A 27,885-nucleotide genomic window follows, 5' to 3' on the forward strand; every position below is an offset into this window, starting at 1 on the left:
CTGAGCTTCTGTGAGATGATTGCAGCAGAAAGAGCGATGGTTCTCTCCGGCGCTTCCTCCCAGAAGCGTTCAGCCATTTGGGGAAAGCATGAGATTTAACCCATTTACGTTTATTGTCACAGCGGGTCTTTTGTTCGTGTGTTCATCACCTTCTTTTGTGAGATTTTTAAAAATGATTTTCCTTCTTTCTCTTGCTTCCCACCCCCTAATGGTTGAGAAGGTGTACCTGCCGTTTAAAAATCTCCGGACACACCGACCCCCACCTGCGGCTTCCAGACGCCAGCTCTTCACGGTCACTTCCAGCTCGAACTTGGGGGCAGCCCCCTTTCCTTTCTTTGTGCAACGAAGACTTAATGACCACAGACTCCGTGTCCAGTCTGGGGCAATGCCCCATGAATCAGAGGTGAGCGAAGGTGGTATGGCAGGAAGGGGGAGACCCTAAACACATAAATACCAATAATTACGCAAGGACAGTCGTGATACCCACACGGCTGTCTTCAAATCCTAGCGCGAGACTGCAGTGGGAAGGAAACATAACCCGGCCGCTTACAGGTTCATCCCTCTACGCGAAGGGGCTCCTCAGGCCCGGGGTCTGCTGTTTCTGGGAAAGGTGGGCTGCACGTAGGCCTCAGGGTCATTTTGGAATCTGTTCTCTCTGCCAGAATCCCTTTCTGACCCTCGCCCGCACCCTCGCCTGCACCCTGGCCTGGCAAAGCGAGGACACCATAAGTAATGCATTATTCAGCCCTTGGCCAGCAGGGCAAGCCTGGGTGGGTCTCTTCACCTTCGGAGACTTGGGTTTTCTTCCCCGTCCTGATGTGGCCTGGCAGGTGTGGGCACCCAGTCCAGGGGGGAGCCGGGGGCCACAGAGTCTGCGCCTGGCCGAGGAGCAGCAGAGGCAGAGAGAGGGGGGCAGAGACCAGCACGCAATGTTCACTGGGAGACGCGGTGAAGACCATTTTGGGAGAAACGAGGAAATCACAACCAGACGCCACCTAGGACCGGAGTTACTTGCCAGGCCTCCCAGGAGGCACATGGTTGGGAGATGGAGGTCACGTCCAGGAATCAGAGAGGGCGTGTGAGTCTCTCGGGCACACACAGCCCCTGGGCCTCCGTGACAGGACAAGGGGCGGTCTCCTGGCCTCGCCAGCTGGGGCTCCCCGACCCCGATTCGCCCTGGCGTTCCCGGAAACAACCTCAGGACGAGACCACCATGATCGTCGTTGCAACCCCACCTTTCCAAGGACACTCCCCTGCGAGTCCCAGAGGCCTGCACAAGGGAGAGTTTAGGGGAGCGGGGACCAAACCAAGGCCTGTGGGCCAGGTGATGGCGTGGCTGGCTCCGGCAGAGGGAGCGAATCCGAGAGAGGGGCCCAAGGGGTGGGGTGGGGGGCAGAGGAGGGCGCTCAAAGCGCAGCTCCTGGGAGTAACTCAGCCCTCTGCCCTCCACGGGGTGTTCCCAGCCCATCCCACCGCCAACGCCAACGCCAACGCCAACACCAATGGGGCGCAGAGGACACAAGTGCGGGCCGGTCCCTCCTCCGGTCCCGCCTGTCAGCGTCCCTCTGTCCCCAGCAGCTGGCTCACCCCATCTCTGTCCTGCAGACAAGGGTATAAAAGGACTTCCGTTTGGGGCTAGGGACGCAGAGGCAGGAGGGGAAACCCCGCCGTGGCTCTCCGGCTCTGCCTTCCCCCAGATGGACTCCCGACATGAAGAGAGGACCATTCATAACCGGAGTGAGCTGCTGGCTACGGTTTTCCTTTTCTTCTTTTTTCAGATCTGGTGTTTATAATTCCAATTGGTGTAAAATTTCCTGATGGTTAACACATCGCATTACTGACACTTTTGAATGAATGACTCATTCCCGAATAATTGACTCGCTTTGTAATTTGGGAAGTAAAATCACATTTACGAGTCCCCGGAGTGGAGGGTCTATATTGTTGTGCATAAAAAGCAGATAAATCATAAACGCGAAATCTGCAAACACTCCCATTAGCCTTTGTCCCGGCGCGAAGGGCAGCGCCTCTTCAAAGCGCACAGCTGCTCGGGCTCTGCGAGGGCCTTCGCCGCGGCCCCGCTTCATCGCGGGGGTAAAACCACGCACGGCTCGCCCCTCATCCCGCCCGTGTCCAGCGGCTGGCCGTGCTCCCGGTCCCCCCTTTCCCGCCCGACTTCTCGTTCCCGTTCCAACCACGCAGGCCACACCGACGGCGGGCGCTTTGTGGCCCACCGAGGCCCCCCCCCCAAGGAAAGACACTCCCCAGTGAAGTCAGATTCCCGGGCGAGCTGCACCCACACAATAAGTGGGTGCCTTGCCCATTGGGGTTCACCAAACCCACAACGTGATCCTAATGAGACCCGACAAGGGAACTTTTTTTTTTTTTTTTTTAGTGGCGGAGAGTCAAGTCTCCTTGTTTGGATTTAACTCCACACATGCGTGCGCTGCTAAGCCCCCCTATTTTTAAGGGCAAAACGTACACAGGGAACCCAAAAGGCAGGCTCGAGCCCGCGCCGTCTGGGGCCGGGCGCTAATTGTATCTTGATGTGCCGGGGATGTGAAATCTAGAAGGTCCTGGCAGTGGAGCCGCGGGTCCTTGTCCCACTTCGCCGACCGCTGCAAATTAGCGAGTGCGCCCGGGAGAGAGCCCGGCGGGGCTGCTCTTGTTGACATATCAACTTGAGGCCGCACAGAGCCGCCCGGCCCCGCTGCCCTTGGTTTTGTAGTTACAGTGCATTTTAAGGGCCTGACAGGTCCGGTGCTAAGATGTTCTGAATTAGATTTGAATTACAACCGCTAAATGCCCTTGTCAAAGATCGTTAGTCCTGACACTAGCCACGTCCCTGCAGCTGACGGCTCCGATGCGAGGCCCCCGGCTTAAACAAAGACATGCCCCGCGTTTCATTCCGAATTGTCAGAGCGTAATTGAGTTAAAAGAGCAGCTACAGCATAAGAATGGCAATCTCTGCTGCTTCTCTTCGCTTTGAAATAAATCCAGGGGACAATTTATCGGCATCGTAGGCGCAAAATGAGAAGAGGGTTTTCCACCAAGACGCGGGGCGCTTGCAAAGGAAAAGTCCAGGCCCGGCCCTGGCCCTGGGCGGCGGGGCTCGGGCAGCCAGGGGCCTGCGCCAACGCCTCTCGGGGCTGGACTCCGTCCTTCCCAAGCGGGAGACCAAAAAACAACTGCCTGGTCCGTCGACCCGGCAGGCCGGGGTCCCTGGATGTCACTCAACCGATATTGGTCACAGAACTGAACCAACGAATTTAAAGAGAGAGAACTGTGGGCAGAACCAAGGGACGCTGGAGCTGGAGCCGGCCCCGGCCCGGATCCCCTTCCTGCAGCCAGACCCACGCCCCGACCACTGACTTCCCTTTTCTGAGGCCCCACGTCCTCTCTGGTGGCCATGGGGGTAGCCATGCCACTTCCTAGAACAGTGGTTCTCAACCTCCTGGCCCTTTAAATACAGTTCCTCATGTTGTAACCCAACCATAAAATCATTTTCGTTGCTACTTCATAACTGTAATGTTGCTACTGTTATGAATCGTCATGTAAATATCTGATATGCAGGATGGTCTTAGGCGACACCTGTGAAAGGGTCGTTCGACTGCCAAAGGGGTCGCGACCCACAGGTTGAGAACCGCTGTCCTAGAAGGGCATTGGGCTGTGGTCACTAAAGCTCATTATAAGAAGCTGATACTTTTTCTTTTCTTTTTTCAAAAGATGGCGCACCACAGGAGGAACGAGGCCAGGAAAGGTTGGCCCGGGACCCAGCCAGCAGCATGGGGGGCGGGGGGGGGGGGGAGGGAGGGCACGTGCCTGGGAGGCTCTGGGTGCCACACGAGGAGTGGAGGGGAGCGTGGTGGCTGGCAGTGCCTGCCTCACCCCAGACTCCCCACATTCACAGTTCACATACATCCGTGGGAACTCACTGAGCTGCTGGTGGGTGCAGCCGGGGCCGACAGCTCTTCAGACATTGAAGGGAAGGCAGCTGGCGAAGTGGGTTTTCAGATCAAATACAGGACGCCCAGTGCCATTTGAGTTTCAGATAAACACATGCTGTTTCAGTGTACGGAGTCCGAAATATCACACGGGCATGGTTTTAAGTAGCCATTATTATCCGGAGTTAGATTCAGCAGGCAGTCTTTTTTTTTTTTTTTTTCCTTCTTCTGCCAAGTCTGGCGATCGATCTTTGTTAGAAAGAACTTAAAGCTGAGAGTCAAAAAGGCCCAGGGGTGCCGTCCTAGGCCCGCCCCCTTCCTTCCTCAGGAGCCAGGGGTCCCCGCAGGAAAACGATTGCCCAGCCCTACGCGCAGGGGGAGCAGGAGACAGGGTCAGGGTGGGACCTGCACGCTGTGAGCCCTGAGCCGGCCTGAGGTTCAGTGCCGCCTGCTTCCGACCTGGCTGCCCGGCCACCTGGGACACCGCAGGCGCAGGGAGAGAGCCGGTTCGGCCCAGCGCAGCGTCCCGCCCTCCTCCCGCCGCACGTGCACTTCTGAGCAGGATGGAAACAGCACAATGAGCACAAACCTGGGCCACGGAGTGTGATAAAAAGAGTCCCCCCAAGAAGTCAGTCCAGGGGCTCGTGTGGGGGATCCCCGCCCAGGGACGAAGGGGTGTGACGAAGGATGAGGTGCTCAGCCTGCATCTGGAAAGACCATTCTCCTGTGGGTCAGGAGAGGCACGGGCTCCGGAACGAGTCCTGAGTGGGCGAGAAGACAGGAGCGGCCGCGGGCAGGGGCCGGGAATGCGCTAAACCTCAGGCTTCCGCGTGGCCTTAAACTTGGACCCGGAGGCCGGGAGACAGCTGTCCTTCCCTCTTCGGAGCTGCACAAAAATCCCTTCCAGGCTCTAAAATAAAGACATGAGAGGGAAATAGCAATGCCTGTGGGCCGTGCATAAAGCCCAAGGCAAAAGGAGAGGAGGGAGGGCTGGAACGCAATCAACACGTGTCTGAGAGGCCCGACCGGCATACCCTGGTGGGTGCACGGGCTTTGGGGGAAGTTAAGTCGCAGTTAGGAGACGACTCCGAAGGACCATGGAGAAGAGGCCTGTCTCAGGACATTCGCTCCAGCATGGGAGCCACATGCGGGGAATGAGCCGGGGAGACGCCGCCCCGGCTGGCGGCCCGTGTTAATTTCTGATCCACTGAGAAGGCGCTTCACTCTGAGCAGCTCCCCCCCCCCCCAGCCCCATCCCCACCCGCCTGATTCGGATGCGAGGCCCAGCCCCGAGTTCAAGCTGCTGCCGCTTAAGAAGGCTTATTTTGACACAGTAATTACAGGGCTCGAGCGATGCTTTACATTAGAGTATAAAACACTCATTAAATTAAAATTCTTCCATGAAATCATGAAAATAAACAGTCTGTCCAAACTGGCATCAACAAATTCCCCGGCGCCTCTGCGCTTTCTCAGGCCGGCCAGCCAGGGGCCCGCATTTAGCCGCGAAGTGTGAATGGCTCGCATTCCTTTGAAGGCCCAGCATTCTGCTTCTTTTTAAGATTATTGCCTTAATTGTTTTTACAACTTGTAAGATTTTAAAGCTATTAAGCTTCAAAGTTGGGGGTGGGAAAACTTGAAATGGGGACCCTTTGTACCCGGCCCAGCTTGCCAGTGGGGGGACAGCCTTCAGACCCTTCTGGGACAATTAAAATCCAGGGGACAAGCGGGGATGGGCCATTTTTCCATGACCCCTTACGGGATAGAAAATAAACCTCGCATTTCAAGGGCTGTAGACAGGAGAGCAGGGGGCAAGTGGGTGGGGCAGGGGGCCAGCCTGGGCTTGTGGGAAGAGCAGGGGCCTCCGAACCAGCCAACCTGGGCATGCAGGTGGCCACTGCCTGCTCTGAGCTCACCTCCCTGTGGCTAAGAGGAGGGGGGTGAGTCAGCACAGCGCATCCTCGGTTCTATCAAGTCCCCCGCGCACACAGAATCCGCAGATGCTGAGCCATCGCCCCTGGGAGGATGCGGGGGGGCGGGGGGGGCCTAGTCGGACCTGCAGCCTCTGGTCACAACATTCTCCTCCACCGATCAAGACACCGCTGGCTTGCTTCATGTGTGTTGACAGACATCCTATTTCGTATGTGTTGCCGATGCGTGAACAGTGAGCTCACGGCCCAGCGCACTGTGGCTCGTGCCCAAATGAGCTCGGGTCCGGAAGGACACGCCTTCTCAGCCTCACCAGCACCACTCGTGGGGGCCTTACTGCAGGGACACCACCTACAAAAGGCGCAAAAATGCAAAACGTGTGCTGTGCAGCAGGCCCCTTGCTTACGGTGCGAGTGGCAATTAGAGCATCGGCTGTGTGGGCATTTCCACGCTCTGCGCATGTGCGCACAGTGGGGTTACAAGTACCTCTCAGCTGCGAGGCACATTCTCAGACTCCGGTGTCTGAAAACAACGAGGCGGCCGTGCCCTGTGGGCACGGAAAGGGGAGTGTTTAAAAAAAGTAAAACAAACTGAACGCAGCCACGCTGCCTTCCCAGCAGGGGTTCGGGGAAGGGAGTGGAGATGACAGATGACACAGTGGCGTTTGTAAACGGGAAGGAGAGGCCTCAGCCCCGCTCCTGCCACCTACTGAGACAGGAGGAACCAGAGTCTGATGAAGTCGCAGCAAAGAGGAACGTTATTGCGGGGTCGGGGACCCCCCACCTTCCCCACCACCCCCCCTGTCTCCCCTGTGCTCAGGCTCCCACATGGGCCTTTCTCGGGGTGTTTGGGGGAAACCCAGATCGAGGGAGGAACAGGGAGAAAGAGCCAGACAGAACACAAGCGGTGAGATGAAGGTACCACCAGGAATTCAGTGGAGGCAGAGCCTGGGGTTGGTGGAGACCAGGAGAAACGGACGCCTCCCACCAAGTTTCCCCGGAGGAATTGGGCGGAGGGGGCTCGGGGGGGGGGGCCTCACAGGTGGGGAGGCACTAACGGCAATCTGTGGGAGCTTCCGTGAGGCTAGGACTTGGGACATGTCGGGCGGCCATGAAGATTCAAAATAATTTATCTGAAGTGCTCAGAACATAATGGCGCTCAAAACCAGTAATCTGTTCCTGCAAGTGTTACAAATAAAATGCATTATCTTTTACCTCCAAGTCTTCCTGCTCTAAACGATAACTCCTCCGAACAGAAACTGTCAGTTCTAGGTCCCCAGGGTCCAGACAAGGCCCGGCACCCACAGGTGCTCAGGACACACGGCCACAGCAGGTGACGGGCGCAGGTTTCATGAGGCGCACCTCCCCGCCCTCCAAGCGAAGGCTTTGACGGGAGACATTTGCGAGCCCAAGGTCTGGAATAAACGCCCAGTCTCTTCAAAGCCAGGACCACGAAATGACCTGGACTCCCCCCGGCCCAAGACTTTCCAAGCTGGGCTCCGGGGAGCTCCAGGACACCCCGGGGAGCAGCACAGACGCTGGGGACCAGGGGGAGGTGGAGCAGAGGGAGCCCCGCTCAGCACTGCCACCAGCCAAGCGGTGAAGCTTTACATTTGGATTACTCGTCGGGGGGACAAGGTAGAAATTATTCAACAAAAAAGAGCTCTTGGCCTAAAAAGTAAGAATAAAGCACATACTTGTACCCTGCGGATAGCCAATCGCTTGATATTGAAGAGAAGAAAACAGAGATTCAGGACTTGACCAAGGTCACGGGGGTACAGCCTTGCGCCTAGAAGCCAGGTGCCACCGCACGCGGGATGGTCCTCGGGGAGTGTGTCCATGTGTGTGCGAGTTTCTTGTTGGTCAGGGTGAGCCCCGCGAGGCCGCAGTAACAAGCACTCCCCAATATCTCAGTAGCTTACACAGGACTGGATTCTCACGCACACAGCTCCCATGCAGGGCGGGCGGTCCTCCAGGGCAGCCAGCTCGGGGTTCAGGATGCTTCTTTTGCGTGGCCCCCATCTCAACATCGGTCCTCCCCGCAGATCCCTCAGCCCAGGGAGGGGGGACAGGCGCACCAATCACAGAAGAGCCCTTCCGGCCTCCGCCTGGAATGACAGGTGTCAGCCACTTGCGCTCACACCCCATTGGCCAGAACCAGTCACATGACCCTCACTGTAGCGGGGCTGGGAGGAGCGAAGATCCGATAGGGCGTGGGCACTGCTCATTCTGACAGGTGCGGGCTTTTATCCCTCCTGAGGGCAGCAGGAAACGCTGGGACTGGAGCCGGAAAACCCGAGTTCAAGTCCTGGTCCCTCCCACCGGTGTGTGACCACGTGACCACGGACAAGTCGGCAGAACGCCCGAATCTCACGCTTCTCTCAAAACCTGGCAAGATAGCAACACCTCCTTCGCTCAGGAATCTGGTGAGGTTCAAAGGCGCCGGGGCATGTGAGGCTGACTCGAAAATTACCATGTCGGCTACAAGCCAGCATTTGTTTTAATTGTTACTCAAAGGTGAGGCCCTTGTCAGAGCTGGGCTGGAAGGGTGTTAAGCACAATTAAGCCACATAATTAACTCTCCAGTGGGCTTGCACTTGACACAAAGAACCCACATTCCTTGGGACACCGGAGGGGACCGGGTTGCAGCCCGCCAGGCAGACAGAGCTGCCAAGAGACTCCCTCCTCCTCTCGCGTGCAGAGGAGGGAGGCCGCGGCAGGAAAGCCGTCCTGGGAGGGAACGACCGCGTGCACTTGGGAATCACCTGGGGGCCTCCCCCAGCTCGCTCACCCGAGGCCCCTTGTAGTGTGTAGCTGTCAGCGAGACGCAGTTGTGCTGAGGAAACAACAGCGCTGGTGGTGTTCAGCCATGTTGAGCTCAAAGGAAACAGACGGGGGTGCGCCCTGCTGATCTGGACCTGGAGCTGAACAAAGCATTTGAATCATGTCAGTCGTGCTGTGTCGGAAACCGGCGACCCAACAACTTCACACGAGGAACCTGGTTAAAATATATACAAGCAGTTAGGCACAGAGATGGTAGCCGTACACTTTATATAACAACTAGGGGCCCAGTGCACAAACTCGTGCACCTTAAAGGAACCGTGGGCCCCAAGGTTCTGGGGGGCACAGGGGCGGGTCTCAGCCCATTGTCCGTGCCCCTGCCCGACCCCTCCCGCATGGCCCCCAGTCCCTGTCTGCTTGCAGCCCCGCTCCTGCTGGCGCTGATCCCACACACGGACAGCTCCAGCCCCTCTCATACCCACTGACGATGCAGAGTGATTGGGGCCGGTGCAGGCAGTGGGTGCGAGCAGCAGCTCTGGCACCAGCAGTGGGTGTGAATGGGGCCGTCGCCAACAGCGGGTGCGAGAGACAGCTGCCAGCCCCGATCGTCCCTCAGGAGCAGGAGGAGGTGGAGAAGCCCTGAAGGGCAATCAGGGCCAGCAGCCGCCGCTTGCCAACGCTGGGTGCCATCAGTGGGTGTGAGCGGGGCCGACGTTGGCAGCAGGTGCAGGCACCAGCAGCAGGTGTGAGCACCCAGCAGGACCTTGGCGCATGGGAGCAAAGAATTTTCAGTAACCACCAGAGGCACGCCTGCATGACAGCGACTGGTGCCCCGCCTTGGTCTGGCGCCCGACTCACCTGCTCCACCATCCCACCGCGGCCGATGCCCGCCATGTTCCATGCTCTGCTGCCTGTTGCCAACGCCCGCCATGTTCTGTGCGCACCCCCTGGTGGTCAGTGCACATCATAGTGACTGGTTGGTTGGTTGTTCGGTTGTTCCGCCATTTGGTCTATTTGCATATTAGGATTTTGTATATGTAGATGGCACATGTTAAACTCTTTAGCAAGCAGCAGCAGGAGGCCAGTAAAGAGTAAGTGGTGGAAGGTTATGCAGTCACTAAAAGGAGCAACAAGGAAGAGTTGGTGATGAAATGAGAGCATGCTCCCGACACAATGTTATGAAAAAACAGCACTCAGGTGCTTTCTTTAATTTTAATGAGCAGCTCCTATGAACCAGGCTATGGACTGAGATTAAAGAGTTCATTTATTTTCTTATTTTTTTATTTGACAGAGATGCGTGGATGGCCCAGCATGTGCCAGGCACTCTGCTCGACCCGGGACACAGTGTCCCCGCTTTACTTATCCACTCGTTGAACGTGCGTTTGTGGAAGGCTTCCTAGCCAGGCAGTGTGGCGGGCGCTAGGAAGAAATTGTACGTTAAGCAAGTACGGAGTACCAACATGGGGGGAAAAGACTGGAAGGAAACCACACGAACATGTTCTTGGTGATTAACTCCAGGAATGAGATTCTGGATGATGTTAATTTCCCCCTTGTGTTGTACAAATTTTCTGCAATGGACACTTATGCTCTTGAAATCAGGGAAAGAAAGAAAAAAAACAAGGTGAGGCGAAGGGAAATGTTAGAACCAGAAGTGGGCGCGGTTGTGACAGGGAGTTTGGAGAGAACCTGCTGGCGGGGAGGTGGGCTCAGACGCAGACACATCCCCTCCGGTGCCGGGAGCCGGTCCATGCTTGCTGTTTCAAGGGACCTGGCATATATGGTTCTTAATATGTTTGCTCACTGTTCTTAATATGTTTGCTCACCTTCTTGGCACTATGTGTTTTAACCAAGGTCTCCTCTCTGAGAAAGGTTGTTTCCCCAGGTAGGGATTTTCCCCTGAAGTTAGGGAGGGAATAAAACCTCTTAACTAAGTGCCAGGTGGGTAATTAATCACTTTAACTACGAACAATCATGCTTAAGCTACATAATCTTTACTCCCTGGAATGGAGATAAGAAACGCCTTAACCTTTGTAATAGAGATTGATAGGATTGGAATCAACTGGTATAAATACAGATGTAATAAGACAGCAAGAGACAGAACTTAGAAGACAGGACTGAGAAGACAGAACCTACACAGAACCTACAGACAGAAGAACTTCGCTGGAGAGAACATGGCAAAAGATCCTGGACTGAACCTGACTACAGAAATTGGCAAGAGAACCTGGTGACTGAACCTGGCTGGAGAACCTGGACAGAACCTGGCTGGAGAACCTAGCAAGAGAACATGGACACAGAACCTGGCTGGAGATCCGAAGCAGAACTTCGCTGGAGATCCAGACCAGAACTTGGCTGGAGATCCTGGCTAGAGATCCTGGCTAGGCTGCTGATCAACTGAACGCTGTCTCTATGTCATTCCTTCTTCGCCGACTCCATCCACACCTTTGGGGGCCCCTGGACCAGCTGGGGTGGGACCCCAGCACTCCGGGCCTCGACGGCGCTGGCTTTCTGCCTGAATGGGGGCCCCCCGTTCCCGGGTGCAGCCAGGTTTCTCTGAGGAGCAGAGAGATGGGGGCACTTCCAGTTAGAGAGATCTGATTTCCCCCGCCATCGTCAGAAAACCCAGAAAGATAGCCCACGCCCTACTTCCTGGTCTGTAAAATGGGCATAATCATAGCCACCTCGTTAGCTGTCCGTGAGGAGCGGGGGTATGCCGGGTGGAAGGCGCCCGGTGTGTGTCTAAGAGATGCTTAATCCATGTCACTCCCCCCACCCCCCAGAACACCCCCCAGTCCTCCGCCCACTCTGGACACACAGGGATCTGACATGATGACGTGCCGATTCACGTCAAGAATGGTAGGCTGGTGAGAGACATCCCCAGAGCCCATACATGGGGTCCAGGGTGAGGCCCATCGCCATGATGTCCGCGGTGGCCAGGCCCTCCTCTTGTCCGCTCTGCAGCCCGAGGGGTGGCTCCCATCCGCCTGGTCTCCCAGCCGCTCCCCTTTAAGCCAGAGAGCGATCGTGTTCTCAGCTGCCTGCAGCTCAGGCTGCCGTGTGCTTCTCATACAGGCAAAGGGCTCGGCCAGTTGCAAGGGCACCTGGGAAAGTCATCTGAAGGCCGAGCCGACCCTCGGCACTGTTCACAGGACGCGGGGTGCTGTGCGGGCCACTGTGTCTGCTGTGGGCTATACCCTTGACAGCAGCGGTTCTCAACCTGTGGGTCGCGACCCCTTTGGGGGTCGAACGACCCTTTCACAGGGGTCACCTAAGACCACATTCTTGGAAAACATATATAATTACATATTGTTTTTGTGATTAATCACTATGCTTTAATTATGTTCAATTTGTAACAATGAAAATACATCCTGCATATCAGATATTTACATTACGATTCGGCATCGGTTAATCAAGTGGTAAGGCACAGTCACGTAATAAAACATTAGGCAGCGACTGAGATCATTCCTGGGGAACCCAGGAGGCCACGTGGGAGAACGGCCACGCTGTCACGCTAAGTGAAAGAGCAGGCGCGCGTCCCGCCTGGCCATGCGGAGGGCCATGCGAGGTGTGTGTGCAGACGGAAAACCCCGAAAGGCCCACAGTGACGGCAGTCCAACGGGGTGGTCGCATCGGAAGGAACCATTCTCTTCATTTCAAAATGTTCCACTGTGTTGTTGGACTAGTTTTCCCAATAAAAATGCTTCCCATAAAAAACGACATTATCCCCACAGCCGAGCAGAAAACACCATCAAGTGTGTGTCAGGCTCCTGGAGAAGTCGTTACTTTCTAAGCTTTGAAGCCAAAGGGAGCATTGCAAAGGAAAAGGCACGCAAGTCCGAGGAAGCAAAATACAAACCCCGGGCCAAATGCAATCTGTAACCAACACCCTGCACTTAGCGGAAGGAATCGCTTTCCCAGGACCCGACTGCCGGCGATGGGACTGGAACCCGGGGCTTGTTGGCAGGCGGGACGGGCCTATGACCTTGGTGGAGGGCAGCTTGGCAACGTGGCTCAGGAGCTGTGAGTAGGATCCCAGGTGTCGGCCTGGCCTGACCACCCTGGAGACGTGTGCTGCAGACGCAATCAGTCGCTCACGCTCCGTGCGGAGCGAGGTCCCTGGCAGCCTCGCCGGCAAGTACAGCACGTGTAGAGCTTTGGTGATGGACCCGTGTACTCTGGAATCCTCGTCAGCCTGTGGGGCTGAGGACCGCGCTGCAAGCTGGCCGTGCGCTTGGCTGTAATAATAGGCGTTACAGTGCGAAACTGACAGGGCTGCAGGGGCGACTCACTCAACAAGCCTTTATTGAGCACTTACTGTGTACCACATGCTGACGATAAGCACAGGGCTCTGGGAGGGTGTTTGAGGGAAGGTTGTTGAACTTAACCTTGTCTGATGTGTCAGATGGGACTGTGTATGTGTGTGCACACCTGTGTGAGGGATGTGTGGTGTGGAGGGTGTGTACCTGGGCTCCCTGGGGAGGAGCAAGGTAGGAATATGGGCGATTTTTTTTTCTCTATTCAAAGTATTCTTACAGTTGTTATGTTGCTTTTAAAATAAAAATCTAAGGTTCCAAAATAAAATAATTCTGTTCTTGTTTTCCAAGCACAAGAAACCGAGAAAGTGTATGTGTCTGAATCATTAAAAAATGTGATCTTCCCTCCAAAAGCTGGAAGTTTGGGCAGTCTCAGAGCGCCGGCTGAGCCGCCACCACATGGACAATGTGACTAGGGCCACTGTGGAGCTGAATTCTGAATTTTAATGGGTTTATTTACATTTAAAAGCTGAAGCAGTTTAAATATTTTCCATTAACACCTTACTATGTACACTACATATTGTTAACATTCATTAAAACTAATTTTACCGGTTACTTCCCTTTTTTATGGAGGCTACCAAAAATTATAAAGCCACACGTGTACTTTCCATGATGTTTCTATGGGACAATGTGTTCTGCATGTCAGTCTTTTGTCAATTGTGTTTTACAAACATCTTTTCTATCTTGGGCTCATCTTCTCACTTTCGTGGAAGCTTTTGATCATCAGAACTTCTGTTTCGCCCTGGCTTTAGGGAGAGTTAGGGACAGATTTCCTAAAGATGCCCCAAGGCTGTGGTGTCTTTTTTATTATTATTACTGGAGGCCTGGTGCACGAAATTCGTGCATGGAGGGGTGTTCCCTTAGCCCAGCCTGCACCCTCTCCAATCCAGGACCCCTCAAGGGATGTCCGACTGCTGGTTTAGGTCTGATCCCAGGGCAGTCGAACATCCCTCTCACAATCTGGGACTGCTGACTCCTAACTGCCCCCCTTGCCGGCCTGGCTGCCCCCAACTGCCCCCCTGCTGGCCTGGTTGCTCCACGCAGCCTGCTGCTCAGTCCTTTGGTCATCCCTCACTTACCCCCCTGCTGGCCTGGTCACCCCACGCAGCCTGCTATTTGGTCATCCGTCTGGTTGTTTCAGTCATGATGACCCCTGGCTTTTTATATATTAAGATGGATTTCAGAGAGGAAGGAAGAGGGAGAGAGAGATAGAAACATCAATGATGAGAGAGAATCATTGATTGGCTGCCTCCTGCACGCCCCCTCCTGGGGATCTAGCCTGCAACCTGGGCATGTGCCCTTGACTGGAATCGAACCCGGGACCCTCCAGTTTGCAGGCCGATGCTCTATCCACTGAGCCAAACCAGCTAGGGCTCTTTTTTTTTTTTTTTTAAATCCTCAACCAAGGACATGCTTAGAGAGAGGAACAGAGAGAGAGAGAAAGAGAGAAGAACATCAATAGGTTGTCTTCCATATGCTCCCCAACTAGGGATCAAACCTACAACCCAGGCATGTGCCCTGAGCAGGAATTGAACCAGCAACCTTTGGGTGCACGGGACCACACACAACCAACTGAGCCGCCCTCGCTGGCAGCCTATTCGTGATTCTCTCTCATCATTGATATTTCTCATTCCCTATTCAACAACCTTCCTGCAGTGAAGAGGGAGAGACGGGTCTATACTAGGACTGTAAAGGTCCCTGGGCAGAAAGCTGAGGGTCTGGGGGGGGCGGGGGATGGTGGGCAAGGGAAGCGAGTTCCTGAGAGCTCTGCAGCCAGGTCCTGGCGTCTCCTCCTCCCTTTAGCTGCGGTGGCCTGAGCAGTCCTGGAAGCCGACTCTCCCTTCCTCGGGGACAAAGAGAGACTAGGCTGGCCACCATTGAGGGGGGCAGAGACACCCCAAGTGCGGGCCCACGGGCAGAGTGCTGGGGCTCCAGCTGCTGTCTAAGGGAGCAGCCGCCCGCGGTAGGAAGCCTGGGTGCCCGCTCCCTGAGGCAGGGCTGATGCAATCACGGTTTGGGGAACATTCTTGGACCAGCTCCGTCCCATCAGAGCCTCGGTCGCGGCTGCCGGCGTCCGAAGCGGTTCCAGGAGATGGCCCGCTCGCTCAGTAATTGCCCCGTTTTATCTCAAGATGGGGATCTGGAGGCTGAGCCCAGCCTATGGGGTTCCATCTGCACGAGACAATCCGAAACATACACACACGCACTCTTAGGCTCGAGTCTGTGAACGCGCACCCACCCCAGAGACTCCCAGAGGCCTGGTCTCCACTCCCAACCGTCTCATAACCCAGGCTGTGCACTCAGGCGCCTGGGCTCCGGGGTCGGGGTGGGGGCGGGGGTGCCGTTTCCACTCTCTGACAATCTCGAGGGCACATCTGTGAGGGGTCGGGAGGTCCCTACTTCAGCCAACACATCGGTGGGCGGTGGGCGTACTGGGCACACCGCCTCTCGCACCCCTGCCGCCACTAGGCCACACGGCGCCCTGAGATGGCTGGGCACGTGCACAGGGTGCCCTTTGTTTCCTTCCTTCTCTGCAACCTTGAAGGGTTCACAAACGTGGGAGACGGGGCCTGGGAGCAGGGGCGCGTGGCCCGGCACTTCCCAATCCTCTCCCAAAATCGGGGCTCCTAGGACGCTCATTAGTAGACTTCAAAACAAAACGAACGTGCTTATGAGATGCGGGTTAACTTTTTCCAAGGGTTTTAATCCTTTTCTAAAGGACTTCTCAGAGGCTTTAATCTAGCGAGGCGCCATGTGGGTTTCTAAGAGGGGGAGCTAGGATGCAGCGTTTCCCCCCCAAACCACCACACAGCCCGCTGTGGCAGGTGCCGCGAGCATCCGCCGTGCTCGCTTGCCAGCACCTCCCTCTTCTTGTTCCCGTGGTGCTTTGAGAGGGCCTGAATCAGGGCCTCGCCCCGGAGCCTCGTCCCCGGAGCCCACAGGTGGCTCGAGCCTGGCCCAAGGGTCTCCCTATGGTGAAGTGCTCTTCTTGTCAGGGCGACTGAGCGGATAGGATGTGGGGCTTGAAGCCGAGAGACGCGTCCCAGCATCGTGTGCGGCTCTCAGGATCCAGCCGTGCCTGACGCCATCCCTTCCCCGGGCTTGGGGCTGGGGTTCGGGGCAGGGGCAGGGGGCTGGGGGCTGGGGTTCGGGGCAGGGGGCAGGGGCAGGGGCAGCTGGCCGACGCGGAGAGAACCCGCGGGGCATCTTGCAGACCGTCAGGGAGTGTGCCGGGCAGGGTGCTTCCGGCAGCGAAGAGGAGAGACCTCCGCTCAGCATGGCTTCCGCCTGCAGAGCCGGGGTTCTCTCGCCCAAACACCAGTCCCGGGGCGGCCCGTTGGGGAATCCAGCTGCTCGGCGAAGTCTCCAGAGCTGGCTCCTTCCTGGCTGCCACCAGGACGGGTCCCCTTAAGGAGTACCGTCACCTTTCCGAGCCTTGCTTTTCTCATTTACAGAATGGAAGGGAGCCCGGCCGGTGTGGCTCAGTGGTTGAGCGTTGACCTATGAACCCGGAGGTCATGGTTCGATTCCCAGTCAGGGCACATGTCCAGGTTGCAGGCTTGATCCCCAGTGTGGGGCGTGCAGGAGGCAGCCGATCGATAATCCCCTCTCATCATTGATGTCTCTCTCTCTCTCTCTCTCTCTCTCCCTTCCTCTCTGAAGTCAATAAAAACATGGAAGGAAGAGCAGCAGCAGAAGCTCCTCCCAGGCCTGGTGCCCGTGTCACCGCCTGCATGTGGTCGCCGCGGCCTCCGCTAGGCTGTCTCCCGCCGGTCACACCTGTCCACCCAGAACTCCTAGCTTTCCCCCCAGACTGACATGGTTCTGTCTTCCACCTCAGGGCCCGGCATGAATTTCTCAGGCCAAAACCTCGGAGTTGCCTGACCCTCCCCCCTCCTTTCCCTCCCCGCCCGCGCCCGGCCCACTCCCGGACGCACCCCGCCTGCCCTGGTGCACAGTCCTTTTCATGTCTTACCAGGTTGGTTCGCAATCATGTCGCTGGGAATGTTGCCTCGATATCCGTAAGTGACCTAAGTCTGTCGTTTGCGTGTACAGAGTGTGTCTGGTTTGGGTGTCGGGGAATGGTGGCTGGAAAGCGGTTACTCCTCTTCCGTTTTTGGAAGAATTGGTATCGATTCTTCTTTAAACGTTTGATTGATTGTTTCCTTTGTGTACGTTTTTAAATGGCGAATTCAGTGTCCTCAGTTGGCAGAGGTCCATTCGGATCCCCTGTTTCTTCTCAGCTCGGTTTTGGTGTGGTGTGTTTCTGACCAGCGGTCGCCAACCTTTCGGACCTCAGGGACCACCAGGTGGCGACCGCTGTTTCTAACCATTGGTCCGTGTCACCCATGTTATCTATCGAACCCGTGGGCGCATACAGAGTCCGCCCTGGTGGTCCTTGTTATTTCTGAACAGTCCATTGTGATGTCTCCTCTTTCTTTCCTGGTTTCAGCCATTTGCATCTTTTCTCTCTTTTTAAATTTTTTATATATATTCAGAGAGGAAGGGAGAGGAAGAGAGAGATGGAAACATCCATGATGAGAGAGAATCATGGATCGGCTGCCTCCCGCACGCCCCCCACTGGGGATCCAGCCCCCAACCCGGGCACATGCCCTGACCGGGAATTGAACCCTGACCTCCTGGTTCCTAGGTCGACGCTCACCCACGGAGCCACGCCCGCCGGGCTCTTCTCTTCGTGTTGGTCAGTCTCCTAAAGGTGTGTCGACGTGGCGGGTCTTTTCCCAGGCCCAGCGTTTGGTTGCCATGGTTTTCCTCTGTTGTCTGTCCATTCTCTGTGGTATTTACTTCCTCTCGGGGGTGCTGATGGTTACTAAGGTCCTGTTTCTTAGCACAGACCTTCGCACCTGCGATGTCCCTCCAGCACCGCTCCGGCCACGGGCGTTGGTGGGTTGCATCCTCGCTGTCGCTGGTCTCACAATCGTTTCTAATTTCCTTGTGATTTGTTCTCTGACCCACTGGCCATGTAGGAATAGGTTCATGTCCATGTGTTTGTGAATTTCCCGAATCTCCTCCTGCTACTGCTTTCCGATGCCATTCCCTGATGGCCAGAGAGCAGGGGTTGTTCCAACCATCTTTAAATCGTGGAGGCTTGTTTTCCGGCCTAGCGTGTGGTCCGTGCACCGAGGAGAACGGGTCTGCTCCTGTGGTTCGGTGGACAGCCTTATGGGTGCCTGTTCCAGCTCCTTGAGTCGCTCAAGATCGCCCGCTCACGCCGATCCCCCGTTAGTGGAATTTGCACCTTGTGAGCAAGCTGGCGACGGGGCCGGGAACCCGGGCCTGCCTCCCCGGGTAGAGCTTCCTCACCTGTGGGGCTCGCTGAGGGAGGCGGCCCAGACCCCGCAGCCCCCTGGCCTGCGGCAGAGACTCGCAGCCGGAGCTGGGCGAGGGGCCTGGCGGCGCTCCGTCCTGCGGAGATGCTGCGCCTCACCCGGGAGCCGGGAGCCAGGCCCTGGGAGCGAGGGCAGCCGATCCATGATTCTCTCTCGTCGTTGATGTTTCTATCCCTCTCTCCCTCTCCCATCCTCTCTGAAATCAATAAAAATATATCTTTTAAAAAGATGCAATATCAACTCTTGCTGGAATGTCCACCTTGCTGGCTTGACATGCAGGTTTTGCCCCACAATCACATGAGCCAATGTCCTGAAATAAATCTCTAGGTGGATGGATATAGAGCTAGGTGAGATAGAGAGAGGGGTGACAGGTAGACACACACACACACACACACACACACACACACACGTAGTAACTATTGCTTCTCTGGTGAACGTTGGCTGCTATGCTAAGGGCCCGTCTTATTCAGCAGACGGACTGAGATTCCTTAAGGCAGGACAATGACCTACGGCCCCATCCCTGACTCTGCGTCCCCCGACACCTGGTGTGACAGGGGACAGGGAGCGCCCCCACGAGGCCTGGTGCCTTGACTGACAAACCAGCGAAGGTGGCGGCCCCTTGCACTCGCCCCGACAGCGGTGAGGAAGGGGGAGCAGACCTATCTGCCCGGCTCCCGGTCTGTTTCCTGTAAACCCCGGCAGTTTAGATTCCACGGGAGCCTCGTCGAGACAGCAGGCGAGGCCCATTGAAATTGAGTCTGTAAATGCAAAACATGAGAAAAGAGCCCATTGGTATTTGATATTCCTATATTTCAATATTCTTTTGATATTCCAATAGGAAACTTAAACTCTGGGGTTTTATGCATGCTTCGTTTTCCCTTTGATTTGGCGCAACGCTTTACTTTGAATGCGTTTGCTTTAATCATTGGGCCACGGAGCAGGAGGGACCTGCATCTTGTTCGGGGAAGAGCTGGGGGTGCAGCCATCTGGGCCCAGAAAATGACTGCCTCCTGCAAGTCCCTGAATCTTCCCACAGGAACCCCGGCTGGAGGGATGGCAGGGCTCACGGGGGGCGGGGGAGGCTCCCCTGGCCTTGCTCCAAGGGGGGACACTTGAGCCCCTACCTTACAGTTCAAAGGCAGAAAAGCAGAAAGAGCAGCTGCAGCCGGGCCCCTGGCAGGTGCCAGGACGGGGGACAAGTTCCCGGGACATCTGATTGGCAGCTGATCTGGAGCACAACCATGTGGGGTGCCTGCAGCCAGTTCCATGCAGGGGAGGAGCGGGGCGGGGTGGGGGGGGGCAGGAGGGGAAGGAGGAGGGGGAGCTGGGTGAGTCTGTGACGTTAGGCAGCTCAGTCCAAGGAGGAAACATGACTCTGACGATCACGGTGACAGTGACGGTGACGGTGGCGATGTCAGGGCCACGGTGCCGCTCAATGACCCCGGTTACTGAGACTTGCTGTTCGCAGGCATGTGCGCGGCTCGAGGCGGACTGTCCCGTTTGACCCTCGAAATCACCGTCCGCGTTTGCAATCCCCAGAAGCAGAGCCGGCCGGGCCTGGGGCAGTTGTTCGTTCCAAGGTGTCCCAGGAAGAACGAGTAGAGGAGGTGGGTCCAGGGGGCAGGAAGGCTGGTCCCCCTACCGGCTGGGGCTCCGGGAAAGCGCGGAGCCAGCTCATGTCTGGCCGTGGGAGCGCTGAGGCGGTGCGTTTGTCCGAGGGCCCCAGAGCGGCGGCCGCACCTGGGAGTCAGGCCTCAGGTTCCGAGCGACCCGCAGCCTGGCGGCCGGCAGGAGGGAAGCGGCCGGAGCTGCCCAAAGGGGGGGGGGGGGGGCCACAGGAGGAGCAGATCCGGACGCAGAGCCTGACTTCAGCCCCTTAACCAGACCCGCTCCCTCTTCCCACACCAAGCTGCCTCGCCTGGCGCAGCTCGGCCCCACTGTGCGCTCGGCGCCTTGGTGCCGGGGCCAGAGTCCACCCCACACTCACTTGGGCGAAGGGAGGTCGCTCAGTGCCCGTCAGGCCTCGGAGGGCGGCTCCAGGCCGGGCACCGGCGGACCAGGGCGCAGGGGGCCAGAGGGAACCCCCCAGTCTGGACCCTGCTCCGCCCTGCGGGTTCATTCCGCGCCTCTCTGGGCTCTCAGTCCCCCGGTGCAGCTGAGGGACGGCCTCTTTCTGGAAAGTTCCAGGCCAGGGCCGCCCATCCCTGTGCCGGGGTGCGGGCAGAAGCAGGCTGACCTCTGCTCGGCCAGGTCCGGCTCCCTTCCTGGGGTCCCTGGTGGGGTTGGGCCCCCTGAACCCTACACAGGGAGCCTGGAGCCGGCCGGGTTCCCAAAGGAGACTCAGGCTGTGGGCGCCGGGGGGACGGTGTGTGCGGGCGGGAGGGGAGGCTGGCGCTGCGGGGGACACGTGGGGCGTTCAGGGGGGACACCCCCCTCGCTCACCCCTGGGGAGGAAAAGAGTGCGCTGTGGAGGGGCGGGTGCCCGTGTGTGTCTGTGTACACATGTGTGTGTGCATACATACAGGTGTACATGTTTGTGTGTACATGCATGTGTGTGTGTGCTTATGCATGTGTGCATGTGCTTGTGTGCATGTGGAGCTGTCCCTGGGATCATGTGTGGGAGTGTGTAAAACTGTCAGACAGACGTGTGCGGGCTCAGTGCTGTGTGAGTGAGCCCCCAGGAGAGGAGGCGGGACTGGGGAGCTCAGGGGTAGGGGCCTTGAGAGGGTGAGGGGTCTGCACGTGAGGGCAAGTGCCCCCGCGGGGTGGGGCCCGTCCCCCCAGGACTCACCAGGGTCCCGCTGCGGCCCCGCCTTTCCCTGCGGCCCCAGAAGGTCAGGGGCAGGAACAGCCAGCAGAACCAGCCATGGGACCAACCAGCCACGGGACCAACCGGCCACACAAGTGTCCGCCTGACCCAGGCCGGACGGGCCGCGGCCCAAGGCTGCATCTGGGGAGACCCTGCTCATGGCCAGCTTGGGGGGCGGGGCGAGGCTTGTGCCCACATCTGCCAGCGGCGCCCCGGAGGGAGGTGGCCCCTCAGCGCCCCAGCCCAGGAGGGGCCCGGGGCAGGCGGACAGGGCTGGGCCTCAGGCTTCCGGGCCCCGGGCAGGTAGGCCACCCCCTTCCTCCGCCCCAGCCCCTCGCTCTCCAGGGAGGGTCCGCCTGCGGGATCCCCACGGAACCCACCGCTGCCCTGAGGGTCGCTCATCGAGCTTCTCCAGCAGCGGCTGCGGCTGGGCTCCCCGTGCTGGGCTCCCCGTGTTTACAGGACGGAGGGGAAAGCAAACAAACACCAGGGGAAGGAATCCACCCGCCCGCGGGGCGGGGACCCAGCGTGGCCTCCCAGGTAGTTCAGGAACAAGTAGTGGAGTTGGGGGGGATGGGGAGGCGGGGGGGCGGGTGCTGCGTGTGGGTGCGTGCGGGTCAGCACGTGTGGTCCCGGGACCAGAGGGCCCAGAACACGAGAGGCCACGGGGGACGGAGCCGCCTCCTGCGAGTGGGTTGACCCTGCAGAAGCCTCGGGGGGTTGGGGGCCGTATGACAGAGAGAGAGACGAGCCGTGGGGCGACATGGAGGCCAGCCGAGGGCGGCAATGGAGCCAGAGGCCCACGGGCAGTGACGAGGAGGCTGCGGCGGCCGCGCCCTGGGGCTGCAGGCTGCACCCGCGTCTTCCGAGGGGCCCGCCTTCCTCAGAAGTCATTTCGCCCAGAACCACAACGTGTCAGACACGGGGGTGGGCTGCTCGGGGGGCAGGCAGCTCTCTGGGGCCCAGCTCCACCTGAGCCATCGCCCCTCCCCCGCCATCGCCCCTGCCCACAGCTGCCCGGAGCCACCACCCGGGGTCCTCGGGGGCCCCTGCCCACAGCTGCCCAGAGCCACCTCCTGGGGTCCCCGGGGGCCCCTGCCCACAGCTGCCCGGAGCCACCTCCCGGGGCCCCCGGGGGATGCCCTGTGCCGCACATGTCCCCACGAGGCCCCTTCTAGGGCCCTTCCCGTCCTGCAGGCTCCTGTGCCCCGCGCAGCTCCACCCCGCGAGCTGCCCGCACGTCAGCCAGGGGGGCACGGAAAGTGCAGTTGGAGCTCAGACGCGCCTGGCACGGCTGCCTCTGGAGGGCTGTCCTTCAGAAAGGGGGCGGTCCGTTCTGTCCCCAAACCGCAGACTGAGGGGCGCAGCCTTGCAGACGGCCGTGTCCACAGGTCAGCGGAGCTCCCGGCAAGCAGCCCGTCCCCGGGTGTGCAGCACCGCGCCCTGGAGCAGCACAGGGGACGGAGGCTGGGCACCAGGGCCCCCCACCCCGAAACTCTGTGAACCCAGAGCCCGAAGGGTTTCTCTCCCAGCAGCCCTCTCTCTGCCCCCCCTTCCTCCCACACATCCCGGCCTGGCAGGAGCTTGTGTGCCCATCACGTGCGGGCAGCGCCAGCCCCTCCTGAGAGCACGGGGACTGCTTGCTGCCAGGGGACAGGGTGGGCGAGAACTCTTGGTTGGTGCTGTTGTGTTAATCCTCCCCCCAGGATACTTCCCATTGATTTTCACAGAGAGTGGGAGGGAGGGGGCGCGACAGAGAGAGGAACATCGATGTGAGAGACACACGTCATTGGCTGCCTCCGCACTGGCTCCCCGGTCAGGGATCCAGCCTGCAACTGAGGTACAAGGCACGTGCCCTTGACTGGAATCGAACCCGGGACCCTTCGGTCTGTGGGCCACTGAGCCACACCGGCCAGGGTGGGAGAGAACTCTTTCCCTCCACGGCCGGCCTGCGGTGGCCATCGCGCTCTTCCTGTGCTTCCCGCGGCGTCCGCGGCGTCGGGGGTCTGCTGTCGGAGGGCAGCCCGATGCGCAGCCAGCGCCTCCAAGGTCACGAGGTCACGAGGTCACGGGTAACAGGCCGGGAGGCGGCGGAGGGAGTCAGAGCGGCCGAGCAGGAAAATGCCGCCTCTCCTTGCAGGCGCTTCAGGCAGCAGAGAGGCCGCGGGACACGTAAAGCCTCCACAGGCTCCGCGCAGCCTGACTCGGGCTCCGTGCGTCCCGGGAGGGGGGCTCGGTGCGTCCCGGGAGGGGGGCTCGGTGCATCCCGGGAGGGGGGCTCGGTGCGTCCCGGGAGGGGGGCTCGGTGTGTCCGGGAGGGGGGCTCGGTGTGTCCCGGGAGGGGGGCTCGGTGCGTCCCGGGAAGGGGGCTCGGTGCGTCCCGGGAAGGGGGCTCGGTGCGTCCCGGGAGGGGGGCTAGGTGCGTCCCGGGAGGGGGGCTAGGTGCGTCCCGGGAGGGGGGCTAGGTGCGTCCGGGAGGGGGGCTCGGTGCATCCTGAGAGGCCGGCGCAGCAGGTCTCCGCATCCACCGCGCCCTCGGACGGCCCACAGCAGCTCCAGCGGCAACACTGACGGGCCTGGCTTCCAAACCGCGAGGAGGAGGAGGACAGAGGAAGGACGCTCTTCAGACGAAAGACGCCCAGTCCTCCCTGTTGCACCTGCACAGCCTGCCTCCGCCCGCTCCGCCGGCCCTCTGCCTCTCCGCCCGAGAGCAGAGAGCACTCCGGAGAGGGAGGCGAGAGCCCCGTCCCACTCATCCAGGCCCCACGTCTAACCTGCCCCGACGCCAGGGCCGCCAGCCGCCGGCCTGTCCACAGACACGTCCCTGGACAAGAAGACTCGCAGGAAACGCAAGGAAAGGGAAGGCCGCCGAGCCCTGACGGAGCCCCGCCCGTGCCGGGCACTGGCTGGACGCTGGCGCCACCAGGCCGCTCGAGACCGGCTCCTGCCCGTGGGTCCCGGGAGGAGGATTCTAACTCCTGGAGGGCCTGTCGCCACAGCGCTGTGCTGGCGCCATGCCCATCCCTCCCATCGGTCCTCGCCACGGCTCCGTGAGAGGTGACCGTACCCATCCTCCTGACAGGACATAGGGGCCAGCGAGCGAAGGCCCTGCCAGCCCCGGGCGCCGGGGAGGGCGGAGCCCGCCTCTGAACGCAGCCTGACCAGAGCCGGTCTGCGCGCCCTGTCGCCCTTTCCCCATAACCCACAGCCGGTGGCCACGCAGACCCAAGACCGCAAGCCCTGACCTGCCTCCACCCTCCACACGGGTGGGCTCTGCACGTGGCCGCGCCCCGATGTCTCCTTTGACACAGAGGCAGGCGCCGGGAGGGCCCTCGCCCAGGCTCAGGTCACATGCGGGCGGCGGGCGGGGGCTCCTCGGGCCTGGAGCAGGGTGAGACCCGGTCGGGCGCCGTCTGCCCGCCTTCCGTGCGCATTCGCCCCGCGCGGTCCCTGTGCCGCGGAGAGTGAGGGCCGACCAGGCTCTGGGTCCCTGCAGGTTTCCAGGGGAGAAGTGGCCTCCGGGGGCAGGTACCCCCTGGTGTGTCCGGGACGGAGGGAGGAGAGGTGGGTGAGGAGGTCTGAGCCCCAGTTCGCTATCTTTGGGTATTTGCCCCTTTTAGCTCCTTATTTGGGAATAACGATGGGCTCCTAAGGAGTTGGGAAAACAGCGCAGGCAGGTCCTGGAGCCCCCGCTGGGTTGGCTGTGAGGCAGATGCCAGAGGAGGACTCAGTGGAGAGGGCGAGTCTGGTTTGAGTTCAGTCTAGAGCAGTGATGGCGAACCTTTTGAGCTCGGCGCATCAGCATTTTGAAAAATCCTAACTTAACTCTGCTGCCGTGTCACATATAGAAATTTTTTGATATTTGCAACCATAGTAAAACAAAGATGTATATTTTTGATATTTATTTTATATATTTAATGCCATTTAACAAAGAAAAATCAACCAAAAAAAATGAGTTCACGTGTCAGAGGTTCGCCATCACTGGTCTAGACCAGCCGTGGGCAAATTACGGCCCGCGGGCCGGATCCGGCCCGTTTGAAATGAATAAAACTATTGAAGAAAAAGACTGTACCCTTTTATGTAATGATGTTTACTTTGAATTTATATTAGTTCACACAAACACTCCATCCATGCTTGTGTTCCGGCCCTCCGGTCCAGTTTAAGAACCCATTGTGGCCCTCGAATCAAAAAGTTTGCCCACCCCTCGTCTAGACTCTGGAGGGGAGAGTGAAAAAGAGAAGGTGCCCCCAGCGGCCATCCGCAAGCAGGGAGCACATCCACACTAACCCGGCTGTTATGGCCACCCCTGGCCAGACAGGGCCGAGAGCGTCTCCAGTGCCAGGGCAGGCAGAGGCGGGTCTCCGAGGGGAGCGGTAACGGATTGGCAGAGGAGAACAGGCACTGGGGGTGGAGCCCGTGGGTCCTGGGCTTGGCTCTGTCCCTGACTCACCCTGTGACCTAAGGGAGCCCTTCCCCTCCCTGGGCCTCAGTGGCCCCATCTTCAAGGTGCCTGGCCCTGAGGGCCTCACCGACACTACCCCACACCCAGGCTCCTCGGGCACAGGGCCGCGGACACGTGCAGCCCAGCGTTCTTGGGGGAGGGCACTCGATGCCCTCACTGCAGGATGTTTACCAGCGTCCGGGCCTCTGCCCATGAGAATGCCCCTCCGTCCCCACACACAGTGTAACATAACGACCCAAAGTGGCTCCAGGCCTTGGCCCTGGGGAAGTGGGGAAGTGTGTGTGTGTGTGGGGGGGGGGGGGCAGAGATCGCCTGGTAGGAAGCACGGCCCTGGGCTCAGGGCCTACACCCTCGCCTGAAGGAAGGATCCACACACCTTCCCCATCAGATGACCCTGCGGCCACCCCTGGTCCACCGCCTCCTTTGTCGGAGCTCGAGCAAGGTCCCGCCCCCAGGACTGCCCTCCTCATCCCCAGGCCTCTGGATTGAGTCTCAAGTCCATCTTGGGAACCTCCAGAACCGGGCTGAGACCGCCCCTGAGCTCCAGGCCCTTGTGGGTGTGAAGAGAACCCTGACTTCCCTCCTCCTCCAATGCCACACTCGGGGGTGGCAGGTGCCACGGCGGGAGGCCTGGGGTGGGGGTGGCCGCCGTCTGGGTGCTCCCCTCCTCTCTGGGTGTGAGCAGAGAAAGCTCGGGGTCTCCCTCTTCCTGAAAGGGCACTAATCCCATCGCCAGGGCCCCACCCCCAAAGGCCCCGCCTCCAGATACCATCACAGTGTCGGTCAGAGTTTTCACGCATGGATTAGGGGGGACACAGACATTCTGACCATAGCACCCCAGGCTTCCAGCGGCCTGCCCATTGTGAGCATTAGCCCCCTGGTGCCCGGCCCAGGGTGGCAGCCAGCAGGCAGACGGTGCCTCACACCCATCTGGACTCCTGACCTCACCCCCAGCACTGCCCCTCGCTCCTGCCTCAAACGCCCGCCTGCCCCCCGCCTTTGCCCCCGCGCCCCCCATGTGACAGCCTCTTCTCTGCAAGGCTTCTGTGTAGTTGTTCTTGGGAGCTATTTTGGGTTTTCACTCAAAGGTTAACTCGCACTTGAACCTGCCTTGGCTGCTGTCCCTGGAACTGACTGTCGCTGCTTTGGCGGCGTCCCTCCCGGCGCCCTCGCTCTCCGAGCACTGGGCCAGCTGCCCTCCCTCCCTCCGTGAGTCAGGCGGAAAGAAGCAGATGGAGAGACTCCTCCGGCAGCCACGTGGGCTCCACGACACGGCCGTGGCTGTGAGAGGCTCTCCCCGGGATCCGGGTCCACGGGACACATAGAATAGGACCTCCAGGGGGAGAGGAGGGACACAGCAGGGACCTTCCCAAGGCCCAGCGCCCACTGCTTCCTCCCTTTCATTCCTCAGGGCCTATGATGGGGATCTTCACCCCACGTTCCAGATGTGAACACCGAGGCTCCGAGGGGTCAAGCTCAAGGTCACAGAACCATGAAGCAGAGCCAGGACCCACCCAGCTCCAAACAGCTCCCAAGCCCGGTCCTCTCTGCTCAGCCTGCGGGTCCAGACAGAAGCCACCCCCTCGGGCCAGAGCCTCCCGCCCACCCGTGTCCCACGGAGACAACCCCTCCCCCTCCCGGCCTGGCTCTCCACGGTGGGAGGGAGGTGGTGGCAGGGCCCAGCCGAGTCGCCCTGCTCCCGGTGCCTGTCAGGCTGTCTGCTCCCATCAGGACGGGGCCTCTGACGAACAAAACGCAGGCCCTGCCTCGGGCTGCTCTCGGGTTTCCGCGCACAGTAAACCGGCGTGTTTTTATTTCTCCGTCTGTAAACATCGCTCGTCTAATACGGTAACTGCCGTTTATACAGGGCTATAAAAACAGAGGTCAGCGCACAATACGATTATGCTCTCACTTCAGTGCGTGCAATCCATAATAAAGCAAAGCCGCGCGCGGGCCGGGGGCGCCGGCTCTGCGAGGACTCACGTCTGGCGCGCAAGGATCTACGTGGGCATAATATTTTCCACAGCTGTCAGGGCCGATTTAAAAGGCAATATCCTTTCCCGGCACTTGATTTAGATTCTGTTTATACCGTGCGGAGGATTGCTAATTCCGCAGCATCTGACTGGGGGTCTGATTACACCGAGGCCACCGCCAAGGGGCGGCCGATGCGGTGTGAGGTCGGGAGCGGAGCATGCGGCTGCTCTCACCAGGCCCCTGGCACTGAGGTGCGCCCGAGGGGATGGGCTAGCAGCAGGGGTGGAGGTCGGAGGGAGAGGGGGAGGGACAGGCCTGCCTGGCACACAGCC

This window comes from Myotis myotis, unplaced genomic scaffold, assembly GCF_014108235.1.
Source record: "Myotis myotis isolate mMyoMyo1 unplaced genomic scaffold, mMyoMyo1.p scaffold_m19_p_60, whole genome shotgun sequence".
In the NCBI taxonomy this organism is placed as follows: Eukaryota; Metazoa; Chordata; class Mammalia; order Chiroptera; family Vespertilionidae; genus Myotis; species Myotis myotis.